General features: G+C 46.9%; 1 long non-coding RNA gene across 1 annotated transcript in view; it reads left to right on the top strand.

Moving 5' to 3' along the window:
- The first annotated feature begins 3,061 nt into the window (after nucleotides 1-3,061).
- The window catches only part of LOC138297348 (uncharacterized), a 33,753-nt gene continuing 19,657 nt past the window's right edge, over nucleotides 3,062-17,157 (top strand). The window contains exon 1 of the long non-coding RNA XR_011204040.1: nucleotides 3,062-3,117. This is a non-coding gene — a long non-coding RNA (uncharacterized lncRNA). The remainder of the gene's footprint in view (nucleotides 3,118-17,157) is intronic.

Here is a 17,157-nt window from a genome sequence, read left to right as displayed (position 1 = left end):
CTGCACCACCTCTCCGTTTGTCGCTAGTTTGTTCATTGCTTCCTGTCCCACATCTCAGTTGTTTTCCACTTTACGATTCCTTTGTATTTTGATCTCTTTGCTAGGTATGCTTACCTTGCAACTTCGGATTCTGTTTTGGCTTTGTAGTATTGATGTGTTTTTTCCTTTTCCTTTCCCTTCTCAGAAGGACACGGATCTGGTTCATGAGTTTTGGACTTAATGGCTTCGCTTCAGCTTGCCTTTAATTTACTGTGGCCTACCTTTTAAAAAGTGTACCTGCTTACTGTTTGCTTTTTGTGAAACTTGTATGCTATTCATCAGCACTAGAACTTTGCATGCACTTTCCTAGATTAGTTAATTGTTCTATTACCAGAGAGTCTCAGAGCACATGTGTGCAGTAACCAGAGAGGTAACACCTGAGAAAGCTGTGACAAAGAAGATCTGGGCATGCTGTGTCTCTCTTACTCTCTCTCTCTTTCTCTCAAATCCAACCCCAGTCCCTCCGGTGTTTGGCTTTGTCTGGTACATTCTCCTTGGTACATGCAGAGCCACGCTCTAAGAAGTGAGGCTGCTTCCTGTCAGAACTCATCAGATAACTTTATCAAAACGTGATACAGACCCTTTTAAGAATTATTCAAAACACCTATATAGGACCTACTATTCTCCCCGAAGCCTATGGCAAATGGACAAGCTCAGTTCTCCTGCATCAAGCAATGCAGTACTGATAATTTAGAATGCTTCCATACGGTTTGGAGATGCCTGGTAACCCAACAATACTGGAAAGGCACCATATCCTCCTCAACAAAGGTTTTGAAAATACCTATTGCACAGGACCCAAAACGATGTCTCGTAAGAGATATGAGTGAGTGTGATGAAATTCAATGTGACTATCTCCTACTTGGTATGGGATACTTCCTTGGCAAAAGGAATATCAGACTACATGGAAATTCAGGTCAGGCTCCTTCAACGAATGCGTAGTTGCAGGGTATGAATTTTGACATGATAACAGAAAACCCTATAAATGCCACGAGAGGCTGTTCAATGAATTATGATAGGATCTGGGGTCTGTGGCAGTGAGAATGATTTGAACTGGATACGAAGCGCTCTACAATGTCTTACAAAGCCTGCTTGATCTTCTGCTGAGTGTTTCTTTGGTGGATCAGAATCTCACCAAGTGTTACATGTACTAACATGATTGTGGGGAAAATGTGCTTGCATTATATGCAGAAATCAATAAAAATGTTTAGAAAAATACATCTGTGATGTGTGACAACAAGAGTAATTGAGCAGTGGGGATCTATTGGCTAGTATGGGTCGAAATATTTAATGTGAAGAGACAGTAAATATGGGATGGACTAACCGTTCAACGTATGAATACTTCTGTATCTGTGCAAAGGTGTATTTTTTTTAAATTATTCAGCGTTTTGGAGTTTTCCTGAACATGTCACAAGATGGGAAAAGAGGACTAACTGTTCAATGAATGAATATTTATTTGTCTCTTCAAATGTGTTAATTTAATTATCCAGCGTTTTGGAGTTTTCCTGAATATGTCAAAAGGTGGGAAAATACTAACCGGGGCAGGAAGAGAGTTCCACAATCTCTGTGCTTTTTCCCCAACAAAGTTCTATGTAAAGTGTTTTTGAAGGGATGAGCTAAATATTTGGGAGTATGGAATTTGAGATTTCGCATTGATGTAGGCACTTTTAGGGATGCGTTGTCCCTCAAACGGCAGCAGTTGAAAACAGGAATAATGTGTAACATGATCGCTTATTTTACATTTAGCAGACATCTATCTTCCATGTGAAGCACAGCTCCAACAAGAGAGGCAAGTAAGGATGGCCTATCAGCAATCTAGTCCGGAGATCACAAAAGCCTCTATTGTTTTTTTGGGAAATTGTTTATTGGTTAGGTGCCTGTGCACCTTGTTTTTTTTGTAGGGAGATTCGGATTATACCGTGGTCAGATGTCACCTTTATGGATGAAAATTTTCATCTGGAATGAATCCTGTTAATTTGGCTGCAGGGGCTATTTTCTCCGGTGGAGTTCAGTTACAATGAATGAATGATTCTCTAAGATCCACAATAACTTTGAAAACTCCCCTTGGTGCCCATCTTAGAGAAAATGTAGAAAACAGTACGTTTTCAGAGCTGGAGAATGTGCATGATGCTCTAAGCTTGGACGAGAGGGAATGCCACAATAAAGGAGGTGTATCAGAGACAGCTCTTCCACCTTTATTTATTAGTTTGCATCAAGGGGCAATTAACATGGCTTCATCTTGGCTCCGAGTTTGGCCTGGCATGTAATGAGAAATACAGTGGTTTCAAGAGTAAGGACCCAGGTGATGGTAGCACTTACGCATCCAGCAAGTCAGCTCTAATCCTACCCAGTAGTTTACCCGAAGTCAATGCAATAATCTTCTAGCCTGTGATACATTGCCTCCTATTTTAGGGTAGATTCTACATATGCGTTAAACCTCTGCGATTGTATCAGGATATTCTTCATGTTTTGAATGAGTATCCCAAACGCAAAATTCCAAATCATGCCCAAAGTCACTGACCATGTTATTGGAAAATAAATTTATCAATCGACTCCTTGATGTTTTGGCAAATGTTTTTGGAATTGTCAAAGAACTACAGTAGCACTTCTGAAAAGCTGCAATATGTACAACTTTCCATAAGTACTCACATGCGTAAATAATTACATACAGCTTAATATATATGGTGTACATTTATACTTGTGTGAGATCCTACCAGGAAGGCACATGCACAAATTTAATGTTGGACCTGTTCTTGTCACACAATGTACAGGTAATGGAGAGGCCTGCCAAAAACATCATATATGGCTCACATCAGTGAAAAGGTGAAGTTTTCAGAATTTACTAGCAGCAAGAGATATACACATGGTAAACATAGATGGGACGCCCAGTCAATCAGTCACTCAATTTGTGATTGCTCAGCGCAGCTTATCTCTCTGGGGGGTAGCCAGGTGCTGGAGTTGAATGCTGAGTGCTGACGGCCTCTCATAGAAGAGCCAAGAATTTAGCTTCTTTCTGAAGTTGAGGAGGGAGTGTGCGGTTCGCAGGTGGAGCGGAAGATCGTTCCAGGCTTTGGCGGAGAGGTAGGAGAAGGAATGGCCTCCACAGCTGCTTCGGTGGATGCACAGGACATGTATGAGGGCGAGGAAAGATGATCAGAGTTCTCTGGCAGGCTGGCGTAAAGTCAGACGGTGGTAGATGTGTTTGGGTCTGATGTTGTGAAGGGCTTTGTAGGCAAGAGTCGGAACCTTGAGCTTGCATCTCTTATGCACGGGCAGTCAGTGGAGGCTCCTGACGTGAGGGGTGACTCTGGCACGCTTGGAGAGGTTTTGGATGAGTCTGGTTGCGGAGTCCTATATGGTTTAGCGGCAGTTGAGGAGATGAGTGGGTGACCGATCTTCTGGCGTTGAAGGAGATCCATCTGAAGATCTTTCGAAGCATGAGTGTAGGGAACTGGTGTAGGCAGTAGTGTAGGGAATAGGCGCAGTGGCGTTGCCAGTGTCACAGGGCCCAGGCCTTTGTGCAAACAATGAAAATGCCCACCCCAGACTGCTATTTGAGTGGTAATAGTCATTTTACCAGTGCCCCCTCATGCTTTTGGGCCCCAGTGCAACTTCACCTGCTTCAAGACCGATAACCCCGTGTCACAATACGTGAAACTTCAGAATGCTACAGTACTCCTTTACTTGCACTTGGAAAAAGTACTGTGTAAGGCAGAGCGGCAGATGATTTCTCCTTAAATTAGGAATGCGTTGCTGTTTGGGAAATTTCACCACGCAGGCTTGTCTGTTTTCATGCAAACTCCACATGTTGCATTCAGCACCTTAGAAAATGATTATTTAGCAAAAGACATCCGCTGTGAATAACAAACTGCACATTTTGCCTAAATCTATGTTTGCAACAGAGAACGTTCCATATGCTCGACATCTGCGATTGTTCAACAACAAGAATCGTGCTGAAAAACATTGGACATAGTAACTCTACCCACCCAATAAAATACTAACCCCGCCTTACAACCATCAAACAGAACCCGCACTTGCTAGCGCTCTGATGTTATCCTAAGCCACAGGAAGCCCTATACAAAACCCCACAATAAATAAATGAATGTATGAGTTAGCCCATAACATTTTTAAGGTTTTTTGCCACTATTCGATTTCATTAATTTCTAATTTTCGTCTCTATATTTCTTGTCCTGTAAATTGCAGAGTCCTAGAAAAAACGGGTCAATGTGCAAACTGCAAAGCTCAAGAGACTGTACCCTTCGGCCTTATCAAGCCTGTCGAGCGCTCTCGCAGTTCTGTTTTACAAGATAACATGCAGAAAGCTAGCAGAAAAAGCCGACTGTGACGACGTGTTACTTCTTACACCGCTTCTAAGTAATTTCCGGCTCTGCGCCTTTTCAGGGTAAAGGTGGCCCCACGGTGCTCTTACACACTGTGACCTTGAGTTAGTGGCCGTGGCGTGTCTCGAGGCCACGTCATGGTGAGAATTTATTTAGTCTCAGTTCCTATTTTATTAAGTACGTGGTTGCTAGGTTGTAAAACATTCTCAAAATCAGTAACCCCCACCTTAGCTCTCCTTCTAAAGTTCAAGGGCATTCCCTCTGGAGATGGAGCATCGCTGTTAAGAATATTATTATTTCCTCGTAAGAAACATCCTCTTTAGTAGGGCTCCCTGTTTTGTGGAGGCTGTACTTATTTATCCCTAGTTATGTTTTGGTAATTTTATGGGTGTTAACCAACATATATTTTGTGTTCTGTGCAAAAAATATGTTGCAACAGGTGTATTTAACGGTTGATTAAGCCAGTTCTGTTTGAGTGGTGGGATTTCACCTGGAGTGTTACGCTTGGGTAGAATTCTGCCACCATCCCCAATCAAGGCTGGATTTAACACTGATGGCGCCCTGTGCGACAATCTTCTTGGCACCCCCCGTCCCTATGACCTCCTCTTCGGATTCCCTCACTACCACCTGCAAAAATGCCCCTCATCTCGCCATAGTCCCTCTCTCACATACATTTCTTTTGTTTTACATCCCAGGTACAGTCTGGCTTTTATAATCCACTCAGCTACCCAGATAAAATACAGATCTCTTTGCAGCAGGCATATTAACCCTCTGCACTACTTTATGGCGAGTCAAAACTGCCACTAGACAAATCTCTCCTCTCTCTCTCTGGCAGGAACATTAATCACAAGAGCTTTCTTGGTATTTTTATTGCTGCCTGAAAGCTCAACCCACAAAGAAGTCTTCAGCAGGTGTATTAAAATTGAAAGTTACTGCTCAAAACAGCACCCCCCTCCTTGAAGACAGTGCCCTCCCTCCCGCCAGGTCTGTGCAGAGTGAGGCCGCACCAGTCACATCCCCCTAAAGCCGTCCCTTTCCGCAATTAAACATGTCTCAGGGCCTGGATTTATCAGGTCTGCCATCCCAATCAATTCAGGGCCCTAGCTTGGTCAGTATAATTAAGGGGGGAAGAACTTCTGACTTCTGAACAATCAAGCTGGCATACCAGAGTAAAATACATTAGCTGAGAAGCAGGACATGAGAGAGACTTAAAGGAGACTTGAACAAAGCCACTCCTGATGAACCCATCTTTGATACTTTGGATGTGAAAGTTATCACCCAGTTTTGAATGTTGTTGGAAATGGCGGACAAAGCTCCCACCTCCCAGCCCAAGGTCACCTCTTGGATGAATAGCAGCCAGGATATTATCCCCATCAATATGCTGCTAGACATCCAAACTTCCATCTTGAACATGGTGGACCCTGGTGACCCTGCACTGTAGATTTTACATGAACTTTGAGCCTCCTCCAACACCATCTGCAATACATCCCCTCCGTGTCTGACACTAGTAAAACAGGCAGTGAAGTAATCAATTTAGATCTGGTACAGCTGAGCTCTTTCCTAGCTGAGGAAGGCTAAACTGCTTGCTTGTCTGCACTGCTTCACAGTCCTTTATGGAATGTGTGGCATACCTCATGCCTGTTGCCTCTCCCCATTCTTCTTTAACATTTATGTGTATTTTCTTCATCTTCAGCCGTTCCTAAGTTTGGTAATAGTGTTTCAGAACTTCAGGAATGGCATGCAAGTGCTGTTTTTTTTCCCTGTGACCCTAGAATGAATTGTAATAGGATCACCCATGTCTTCATCACGGTCCAAGAAGATATGAACACCAGTAAGCTTAACTTCAATGAGGTTAAAATTGAGTTTTGGGTTATTTTTACCCACCACTGGCTCAAACAACACAATTCCCTCTTGTCAGTCTTCCAAGGTTGGTGATGCGGAAGTTCCCATTTAGAAAAAACTTAAGCCCCTAGGTATGCAGTTAGACACTTGACAATAGATGGATGGCCTTGGTAAAATTATGGTGTCACCGTCTATAAACTTAAGCTCCTGACTTATACCTGCCTCCTTCTCTTAGTGGATGATATTGCCAGTGTCACCAGGAATTTGACCAAAAGAGAAGACCAAATTAGACTATGGTGGTCATTCTGACCCTGGCGGTCTTTGACCGCCAGGGCGGAGGACCGCGGGAGCACCGCCGACAGGCCGGCGGTGCTCCAATGGGGATTCCGACCGCGGCGGTAAAGCCGCGGTCGGACCGGCACCACTGGCGGGGTCCCGCCAGTGTACCGCGGCCCCATTGAATCCTCCGCGGCGGCGCAGCTTGCTGCACCGCCGCGGGGATTCCGACCCCCCCTACCGCCATCCAGATCCCGGCGGTCGGACCGCCGAGATCCGGATGGCGGTAGGGGGGGTCGTGGGGCCCCTGGGGGCCCCTGCAGTGCCCATGCCACTGGCATGGGCATTGCAGGGGCCCCCGTAAGAGGGCCCCTACATGTATTTCACTGTCTGCTGCGCAGACAGTGAAATACGCGACGGGTGCAACTGCACCCGTCGCACAGCTTCCACTCCGCCGGCTCGATTCCGAGCCGGCTTCATCGTGGAAGCCTCTTTCCCGCTGGGCTGGCTGGCGGTCTGAAGGCGACCGCCCGCCAGCCCAGCGGGAAAGTCAGAATTACCGCCGCGGTCTTTCGACCGCGGAACGGTAACCTGACGGCGGGACTTTGGCGGGCGGCCTCCGCCGCCCGCCAAGGTCAGAATGAGGGCCTATGTGACTGCACAATTTGCAGGCCTATGCAAATTTACTTTAAAGAAGCTGCAGATTCTATATATAACTTCAGGGAGGATCTGGCCAGGCATTTCTTGCTGGACTGTTCCCATTGGCCAGGGTCAAGACTGTTTTGCATATGGCTGAGTCCAAACTGAGCATGCTGTGCATATAACGATGAACTGGGATGCAGCCTTGAGTAAGTTGTAGTGGCTGAGATTAATTCAAGCATTCTATTGATCACGTTTTGTATATATCAGTGTAACACCCTAATTGTAATGGTTATGCCCAGACATTGGTACTGTGCACACTGTGCCATTGAAAGCAAGCAACACTTGACTGATGAGCCCTAACAAGGGCAAAGCTGATCTTGGGTTGTTTGTGGTCTGATTCAGGAAGATCTGACCTGGCAGTTAGAAACTGGACTGTATTAATTTAAGGAGGGTCAAGATTGATTTGCATATGGCTGGGTCCATGGGCTGCAGCCTTGAGTAATTAACAATGGTTGTGATTAATTCAAAGATTCCATCCAAAGCTTTTTTGTATACTTCATTGATTTTACATCACTTGGCAGAGAGGGTTGTGGCCAAGCTGTGCATATGAGTCACGTTTCCAGTACTTCCTGGTTGCAGCGTTGACTCTTGGTTGTGAATCCATTTAAGTTTAAAGTCTTAAGTGCTAGGGTAAGCCCCAGTCAGCATACTGAAATGCTTTATTGAATGCAGCCCATAGCAGATACAAGGGTCTCCTGAAAAAGATTTGATTGTCCCTCTGAAAAGCAAATGGAAAAAGGCAAATGGCAGTGCTTTCCCCAACGCTGCTTATGCATTCTGAAAAGCACTAGCTGACGATCTCGCACATCTAAATCAATCTTTACTGTTTAGAAAAACCTTAAAGATCATCCTGTTCAAGTAACTCCCTCACAGTGGTTTTGTCTTTCTTTGTCGGTTTGAGCGACACTTAAATTTGTGACAATTTCTATTAATGTGTACAAATCTGAAAAAGCAGAGTCTGGAAGACTTATTGATTATGAAGTACTAGATAAAATTATTAAATACATAACTCACGTTATTGTAGCACTTAACGAAAATTAGGTAACTGGCATTAAATTGCAATTTATTTTACTGTAAATAGTTTGACCTATTTATGAAAACTGCTGTCCTCCTCCTATACCCTTTTTCATATCCAGTCTCTTGATCTCCCTCATATATGCTTTCCCAACCTGCCACACACCATACAAAAAAAAACTTTGTAGCACTACCCTATGTTAAGTAGTAGATTGGCTTCCGGCCACTTTCCTGTTGGTTCCCTCATTTGCGGGTAGTGTAAGGTTGGGTACATTCAGTTACCAAAAAGCTCCAAAGTCTGTGCTCTCAATCATAATGTTAAGTGCACTTAATGACGTGAACAACAGTCACTCATATTTTGTTTTTTCTCACTTGTCCTGCTAGGATTTTTACCTGAATTACATCTCAACTTGATGCGGCTAATTACGTAATCTCAAGACATTTCACCCAACACGCATACTGTGTAATGCAGAAAATGAAGTAAAGTTATGCCAGAGTACACACATTTTATTGGCACTATCAGAGAATTCTGTATTATTTACTCGTGAGAATTGAACTGGAGTGTGTAATGCATGGTGCACGGAATATTTTCAATTACACTTCACCTTATTCTGTCAATTTTTTCAGTGACTTTAGTTGAAATACTAGGGCCCACATGGCCGAAAAAGTGGCGCATCAGCTCTGATGCACCACTTATTCTGTGCCCCCCTACTGGCACAAAACGACACCATGCTTGCACCGTATCTAACATACGGTGCACAATGGCGGTATTTAGAAGAATAGCGTCAACATCTTTGATGCTATTGTGGCGCTTTGCTACACTAGCGTCAAAAATGTTGACACTACTGTAGCAAAGTGCAAGAAGGCCCATTGATTTAAATGGGTGTGTCACTTTAATGCCTGCTCTGAGCAGGCGTAAAAAATGACAGAAAAAATGGAGCAGTGAAATCTTTAAATTTTCACAGCGTCATTTTTTTGGGCCTCCTACCACGGAATGCTCGCATTGCGTACATTATGCCTAACCCAATCATAATGTGGCACAAGGGGTTACAGAGTGGTGCAATGCATACATTGCGCCACTTTGTAAATATGGCACAGGGGAAATGCCACCTTAATGCCACATTTGCGTAAAAAGAATGATGGAAATGTGGCAAAAGGTGGCAAGGTAGGGTCTTCTTGAATATGGCTCTAAATACCATGTTACATTTGTACATGCAGTCAATGATCTCAAGGTAGCAACCTGCCAACTTGTTAGCTCGTGATTGTGACTCAGCTTGATAAATGTATTAACACCTGGAGCTTTACCACGTAATCACATCAATGATGCATCGTCTCACTCTGCCTCCATGTGCACCAGGTGCAGCCCTGGAACATACAGCATATTACATGCAGCGTATTACAAAAATGAGTGTGCCTGTACTGAGGGCAGCAGAGCAGTCAAAAACAGTCAAGTGCTTTCAAAACACTTTCCCTGCTACTCTATACCTTTTTTTGGTGCTCAGTACCCATGATTCATCCAGTAATCCTGCAGGTGACACCAAATGTTCTGCTAGTCAACTGGAACGCCTGATATCCTCTATACTAGAAGAACCTGAAACCACCAGAGGATGTTCCTTGCTCTCTACACCTGATAACAGGATTTTGCAACACTTTATCCAAATTGGTTGTTCCACTACCAACTCCATTAATGTGGGAAACCAAAGCTGAGTCGTTTTTTGAAGCAAAATCGTCGCAAACTTACAAAATGCCATTGTATTTTGTGAGTTTGCGCTGCTTTTGCGTCAAAAAATGACGCAAATGTGGCGTTAAAAAAGTATAAATATGGCTCTAAATGTTTTCCCATAGGGATTATCCTGTGCCCACAGTCCCTCATCTCCTCACATGCAATCATTACAATGCTTGTTATCGCATTGTTACTGCACGCTCATTCAACCGCCAGAAATTGAGCATTCTTCCGTAAGTCCTATTAAGTCCTATTAAATTGTCTAAAATTCTGTCTTACTCGGACCGTGCTACCTCAAAGACATAGTGGTCCAAAGCACACATATTTAGTGTTAGAAATGGGTTTTTTGGTTGGCAGTCAGGAAATGGAGCAGTCCAAGCAAAAACTCTCACTCTAGCCAGGGTAAGTCACACACAATTCAAGATTATCCTGTGCCCACCCTCTGGTAGCTTGGCATGAGCAGTCAGGCTTAACTTAGAAGGCAATGTGTAAAGTATTTGTGCAATAAATCATACAATACCACCATATAGCACCACAAAAATACACCACACAGTGTTTAGAAAAATATATAATATTTATCAGGATAATTGTAGGTCAAAATTAATAAAGTTGCAATGTGAATTTGTAGAGATATCACTGAAAAGTGATATAAAGCGTCTTAAGTCTTTAAAAAGCAAACAAAGCCTCTTTCAAGCACAAAGTACCTGGTTTGGAGTGGAAAACCTCTTCAGAGGGCCACAGAAGAAGAGATACGTGGAAAAAATGGTGTGTGCGTCGATTTCTCCCCAGCACACACGGACTTGCGTCGTTATTTTTCACGCGGGGAAGTCGTGCGTCGTTTTCCGGCGCGCGGACAGTCTCTTTCTGTGGATCGCGGGGATTACCAGATGTCCCGGGTCTGTGCGTGGATTCTCCTGCTTGTTTTTCGGCTGTGCGTTGTTCTGCAGGGCTGCGGTCCGAAGTTTCGCTCTCACGGCAGGCGTCGCGTCGATTTCTCCTCTGGAGGTCGGGTGGCATTGTCCTTGCGAGGCCATGCGTCGAAGTTCTGGTCGTCCCAAAGGCGTTGCGTCGATCAGCGTCGGTGTGCGGTGTTGTTCTCGCCACGGAACAAGCTATGCGTAGAAAATTTCGGCGCACGAAGCGTCCAAGTGAAAAAGAGAAGTCTTTTTGGTCCTGAGACTTCAGGGAACAGGAGGCAAGCTCTATCCAAGCCCTTGGAGAGCACTTTCACAGCCAGACAAGAGTTCAGCAAGGCAGCAGGCCAACAACAAGGCAGCAGTCCTTAGTAGAAAGCAGACAGGTGAGTCCTTTGAGCAGCCAGACAGTTCTTCTTGGCAGGATGTAGTTTCTGGTTCAGGTTTCTTGTCCAGCAAGTGTCTGATGAGGTAGGGCAGAGGCCCTGTTTTATACTAAGTTGTGCCTTTGAAGTGGGGGTGACTTCAAAGAGTGTCTAAGAAATGCACCAAGCCCCCTTTCAGTTCAATACTGTCTGCCAGAGTCCCAGTAGGGGGTGTGGCAGTCCTTTGTGTGAGGGCAGGCACTCCACCCTCCCAGCCCAGGAAGACCCATTCAAAATGCAGATGTATGCAAGTGAGGCTGAGTACCCTGTGTTTGGGGTGTGTCTGAGTTAATGCACAAGGAGCTGTCAACTAAACCTAGCCAGACGTGGATTGAAGGGCACAAAAAGATTTAAGTGCAAAGAAATGCTCACTTTCTAAAAGTGGTATTTCTAGAATAGTAATATTAAATCAGACTTCACCAGTCAGCAGGACTTTATATTACCATTCTGGCCATACTAAATATGACCTTCCTGTTCCTTTCAGATCAGCAGCTGCCACTTCAACAGTGTATGAGGGCAGCCCCAATGTTAGCTTATGAAGGGAGCAGGCCTCACAGTAGTGTAAAAACGAATTTAGGAGTTTTACACTACCAGGACATATAACTACACAGGTACATGTCCTGCCTTTTACCCACACAGCACCCTGCTCTAGGGGTTACCTAGGGCACACATTAGGGATGACTTATATGTAGATAAAGGGGAGTTCTAGGCTTGGGAAGTACTTTTAAATGCCAAGTCGAAGTGGCAGTGAAACTGCACACACAGGCCTTGCAATGTCAGGCCTGAAACAAGGTTAAGGGGCTACTGAAGTGGGTGGCACAACCAGTGCTGCAGGCCCACTAGCAGCATTTAATCTACAGGCCCTAGGCACATATAGTGCACTCTACTAGGGATTTATAAGTAAATTAAATAGCCAATCATGGATAAACCAATCAATAGTACAATTTACACAGAGAGCATATGCACTTTAGCACTGGTTAGCAGTGGTAAAGTGCCCAGAGGTCAAAAGCCAACAACAACAGGTCAGAAAAAATAGGAGGAAGGAGGAAAAAGTTTGGGGATGTCCCTGTCAAACAGCCAGGTCCAACATGACCCCCTACCAGCCTAAATCCAGGGGAGAACCATCACTATGCTGATGTACTTCCTTGTTTGAGGCGACAGAACAAGGACCCAGGCCCACAACAGCAGGGGCATGCTCCAGTTCTTCGCCTTCCTGACTCCAATTGGATCCCTCTGTCCATACTCTCAGGGCCCACTAAGCCAACCCATGGGGAACCTTTCTCCTTACCTGCGGATCCCATCTGTGCAGCACCTAACCTTACTTTGCTCACAGATGTATTCCAGGAGCAGGATAGTACCACCAGGACCAACACAGTGGTGTTGCCCACTCTACCCTCGGGGTGTGACACTTGTCCCCTCCCAAGGGATAACTCTGTCCACCCGGAAAGCAAGCCACAGTGGTTACTGACAGCTGCCAGGGATGAGAGCCATGCCCCAGGCCTCTCAAAGCTCTCCCACCACTGTGGTTGTGGAGAGTGGGGGGCGGTAGCCCCAGGTGCTGGGCACCCTTTAACCACTCTCCCTTCCACCAGGTCAGGGATGACAGCCTGAACCTGGTCCTCCTCTCTGGGGCTCTGTACCCTCCCTCCTGGAGCGGTACCCCCAGAGTCCAACATGGTCAGGGTGCTTATAGAAGTCGCCCTGTACCATTCCTCCACCAGTGCGGGGCTGTTAACCTGCAACTGGCCCTCCAACCTGGGGCCTGTACCTTCAGGTTGGAGTAGGGCCCGGAGTGAGGCTTCCCTTCCCCTGCCCTCCCTTCTGGGGTCCAGCACCCTCCAACTAGGAGTGGCCTCCTCAGAAGACAACATGGTAGGGGCACTGTTATCAGTAGCCCCTCCCTCCAGGTCCAGGGGGACACCCTGAACCTGGCCTTCCAGCCCAGGGTCTGTACCCTCAGACTGGATCACTGCCTGGCAAACCATGACTTTCTGGGGGCCACACCTACCCCCCACCAGGTCAGAGTTTAACCTCTGAACCTGACCATCCAACCCAGAGTCACCACCCAGAAGTTGAACAATTGCCTGGCACGCCAGGACTTCCTGGGGGGCACACCTACCCCCCACCGGGTCAGAGTTTAAACTCTGAACCTGGGTATCCAACCCAGAGTCACCACCCTGAGGTTGAACCATTGCCTGGCATACCAGGACTTTCTGGGGGGCACACCTACCCCCCACCAGGTCAGAGCTTAACCTCTGAGCCTGGTTATCCAACCCAGAGTCACCACCCTGAGGTTGAACCATTGCCTGGCATGCCAGGACTTCCTTGGAGGCACACCTACCTCCCACCAGGTCAGAGTTTAACCTCTGAACCTGGGTATCCAACCCAGAGTCACCACTCTGACGTTGGACAATTGCCTGGCACACCAGGACTTTCTGGGGGGGCACACCTACCCCCCACCAGGTCAGAGTTTAACCCCTGATCCTGGCTATCCAACCCAGAGTCACCACCCTGAGGTTGGACCATTGCCTGGCACACCAGGACTTTCTGGGGGGCACACTTACCCCCCACCAGGTCAGAGTTTAACCTTTGAACGTGGTTAGCCAACCCAGAGTTACCACCCTGAGGTTGAACCATTGCCTGGCAGGCCAGGACTTCCTGGGCAGCACACCTACCTCCCACCAGGTCAGAGTTTAACCTCTGAACCTGGGTATCCAACCCAGAGTCACCGCCCTGAGGTTGGACAATTGCCTGGCATGCCTGGACTTCCTGGGGGGCACACCTACCCCCCACCAGGTCAGAGTTTAACCCCTGATCCTGCCTATCCAACCCAGAGTCACCACCCTGAGGTTGAACCATTGCCTGGCATGCCAGGACTTCCTGGGGGGCACTCTCACCCCCCACAAGGGACACACCGTCCCCAAGGGCCACACAAGAGTCTGGTTGGCGTAAGTCTCCTGACCTCTGCCCATCCGGCAGAGTCTGGGTCTCCCCCAAACCAGAAACGGTTTCACCTGGGTCAGTCCTGGGGGGCTATGCTCTCAGAGCTGACCCCTGACTCTCCAGGTCCTCCACTGGGGTCCGCAACCCTGTCTCAACCCTATGTCTGGACTTCTGCACCCCCTCACTAGGAGTGGTACTGCCAGACACCAGAACTGTTGGGATGCTGGCTACAGTCACCCCCCCAAGTTCTTCTGACACTGTGGGGCTTCCCTCAACCGGTGGCTCCACGGTACAGGCTAGGCTTTCCTCCTGGTGTTCGCTTATGGAACCCTCTAGGACCTGAGACCTACCTGGGACACTACAATCCTCTCCCACCTCACTTGATTGGGAAACACCCAGACCACTCCCTTCAAGAGCACCCCCAAATGCCTCTTCAGACTCTCTGGTACTCACCCAGAAGTCTGCCTCCATTGTAAGCTCCCTGGGGTCAGAGAACTCACACTCCACCTGGTGTTGGCGTAGCTCTGGAAAATAAGGACCAGACATATGCTCTCTAGCAATTACATCACTCTGCCCTTTGCATGTATTAACCACAGTACCCTTCACCCCACCATCCAGTAACTCATACTTGGAAAAGCACTCTACCTCACCCTCCTGAGACTGGCGAGACAGTATCTGACTGTCCCTGACACTCAACCCATACTCTTCTGGGATGTCTCTACACTCTATGTCCAGGACATCCACCAGGGGGGAACCCTTTTCTCTGTCACTCTCTGCTAGAGCCAGTAAAGTGTCCCTCCCCCCAGTAGGAATATGACTCCCTGTGCCAGTTCCCCAATCCTTCTCAGGGACCCTGTGCATAACGGGAACTACCTCATACCCTTGAACCACCTGGGGTGTGTCAACTCCCTTCTTCAAGTTGGGCACCACATCTCTGGGCTTGTGCCCTTCTTCAGCAGTACTGGATGCAAGATATTTGCTGCCACCATCTGAACTGGACTCAGCCCTTCCGGCCTCCAGTTTCAGCTCTTCACAGCTCAGCTCTTGAGCTGCAATCCTTTCTTTTTCCAGGGCTAAGAATCTTTTTGCCTCAACCCTTTCAAGATGCTCCTCATACTGTTGCTCCTGCCGCTTTTGACCTAGGAGCCATTCATCTCTCTCTGGGTCTCTTTCCTCATCTGAGTAGTCTTCCTCCTCATGTGAGCAGTCTTCCTCCTCATGTGAGCAGTCCTCCTCCTCATCTGAGGGGTACTTAGTCATTTGGTTTCTTGCTGCCTCTCTCTCTTCCCACCTTTCTTCCCCCCAGACTATGTAGTTATGTAGCATTTCCATCTTAGTAGATCTCTTTGCTACAGGAAGGCCCCATTTTCTGCAAAGCTTCCTTAGGTCAGCCTTAGTGAGGTGGTCAGTAGGTACAAAGAATGAGTAGGTACACAATCCCATTCTGATAAGGTCTTACCGGCAAAAACCAAAATCCAAAGTCCAAAATATCAATAGTATATCCAGGAGGACATCAGAGAACTAAAAGCAAAAAAAGATGAAAAATCAAGTTGACCTTCAACTGTGGGTAGGTAGTGAAATACTTAGCTACTGTATGTCACTGCACAAACACAAGTCCTATCCTCACCGCTGATCACCAATGTTAGAAATGGGGTTTTTGGTTGGCAGTCAGGTTACCCCCTGTCCAAGCAAAAACCCTCACCCTAGTCAGGGTAAGTCACACACAATCCAAGATTATCCTGTGCCCACCCTCTGGTAGCTTGGCACGAGCAGTCAGGCTTAACTTAGAAGGCAATGTGTAAAGTATTTGTGCAATAAATCATACAATACCACCATATAGCACCACAAAAATACACCACACAGTGTTTAGAAAAACATATAATATTTATCAGGATAATTGTAGGTCAAAACTAATAAAGTTGCAATGTGAATTTGTAGAGATATCACTGAAAAGTGATATAAAGCGTCTTAAGTCTTTAAAAAGCAAACAAAGCCTCTTTCAAGCACAAAGTACCTGGTTTGGAGTGGAAAACCTCTTCAGAGGGCCACAGAAGAAGAGATACGTGGAAAAATGGTGTGTGTGTCGATTTCTCCCCAGCACACACGGACTTGCGTCGTTATTTTTCACGCGGGGAAGTCGTGCGTCGTTTTCCGGCGCGTGGACAGTCTCTTTCTGTGGATCGCGGGGATTACCAGATGTCCCGGGTCTGTGCGTGGATTCTCCTGCTTGTTTTCCGGATGTGCGTCGTTCTGCGGGGCTGCGCGTCGAAGTTTTGCTCTCACGGCAGGCGTTGCGTCGATTTCTCCTCTGGAGGTTGGGCGGCGTTGTCCTTGCGAGGCCGTGCGTCGAAGTTCTGGTCGTCCCAAAGGCGTTGCGTCGATCAGCGTCGGTGTGCGGCGTTTTTCTCGCCACGGAACAAGCTATGCGTCGAAAACTTCAGCGCACGAAGCGTCCAAGTGAAAAAGAGAAGTCTTTTTGGTCCTGAGACTTCAGGGAACAGGAGGCAAGCTCTATCCAAGCTCTTGGAGAGCACTTTCACAGCCAGACAAGAGTTCAGCAAGGCAGCAGGCCAACAGCAAGGAAGCAGTCCTTAGTAGAAAGCAGACAGGTGAGTCCTTTGAGCAGCCAGGCAGTTCTTCTTGGCAGGATGTAGTTTCTGGTTCAGGTTTCTTCTCCAGCAAGTGTCTGATGAGGTAGGGCAGAGGCCCTGTTTTATACTAAGTTGTGCCTTTGAAGTGGGGGTGACTTCAAAGAGTGTCTAAGAAATGCACCAAGCACCCTTTCAGTTCAATCCTGTCTGCCAGAGTCCCAGTAGGGGGTGTGGCAGTCCTTTGTGTGAGGGCAGGCCCTCCACCCTCCCAGCCCAGGAAGACCCATTCAAAATGCAGATGTATGCAAGTGATTTGGGGTGTGTCTGAGTGAATTCACAAGGAGCTGTCAA

Source organism: Pleurodeles waltl, chromosome 5 (genome assembly GCF_031143425.1).
Source record: "Pleurodeles waltl isolate 20211129_DDA chromosome 5, aPleWal1.hap1.20221129, whole genome shotgun sequence".
Taxonomy (NCBI): domain Eukaryota; kingdom Metazoa; phylum Chordata; class Amphibia; order Caudata; family Salamandridae; genus Pleurodeles; species Pleurodeles waltl.
The sequence above is the reverse complement of the archived record's forward strand: the minus strand, read 5'-3'. Positions and strand labels throughout refer to the sequence as shown.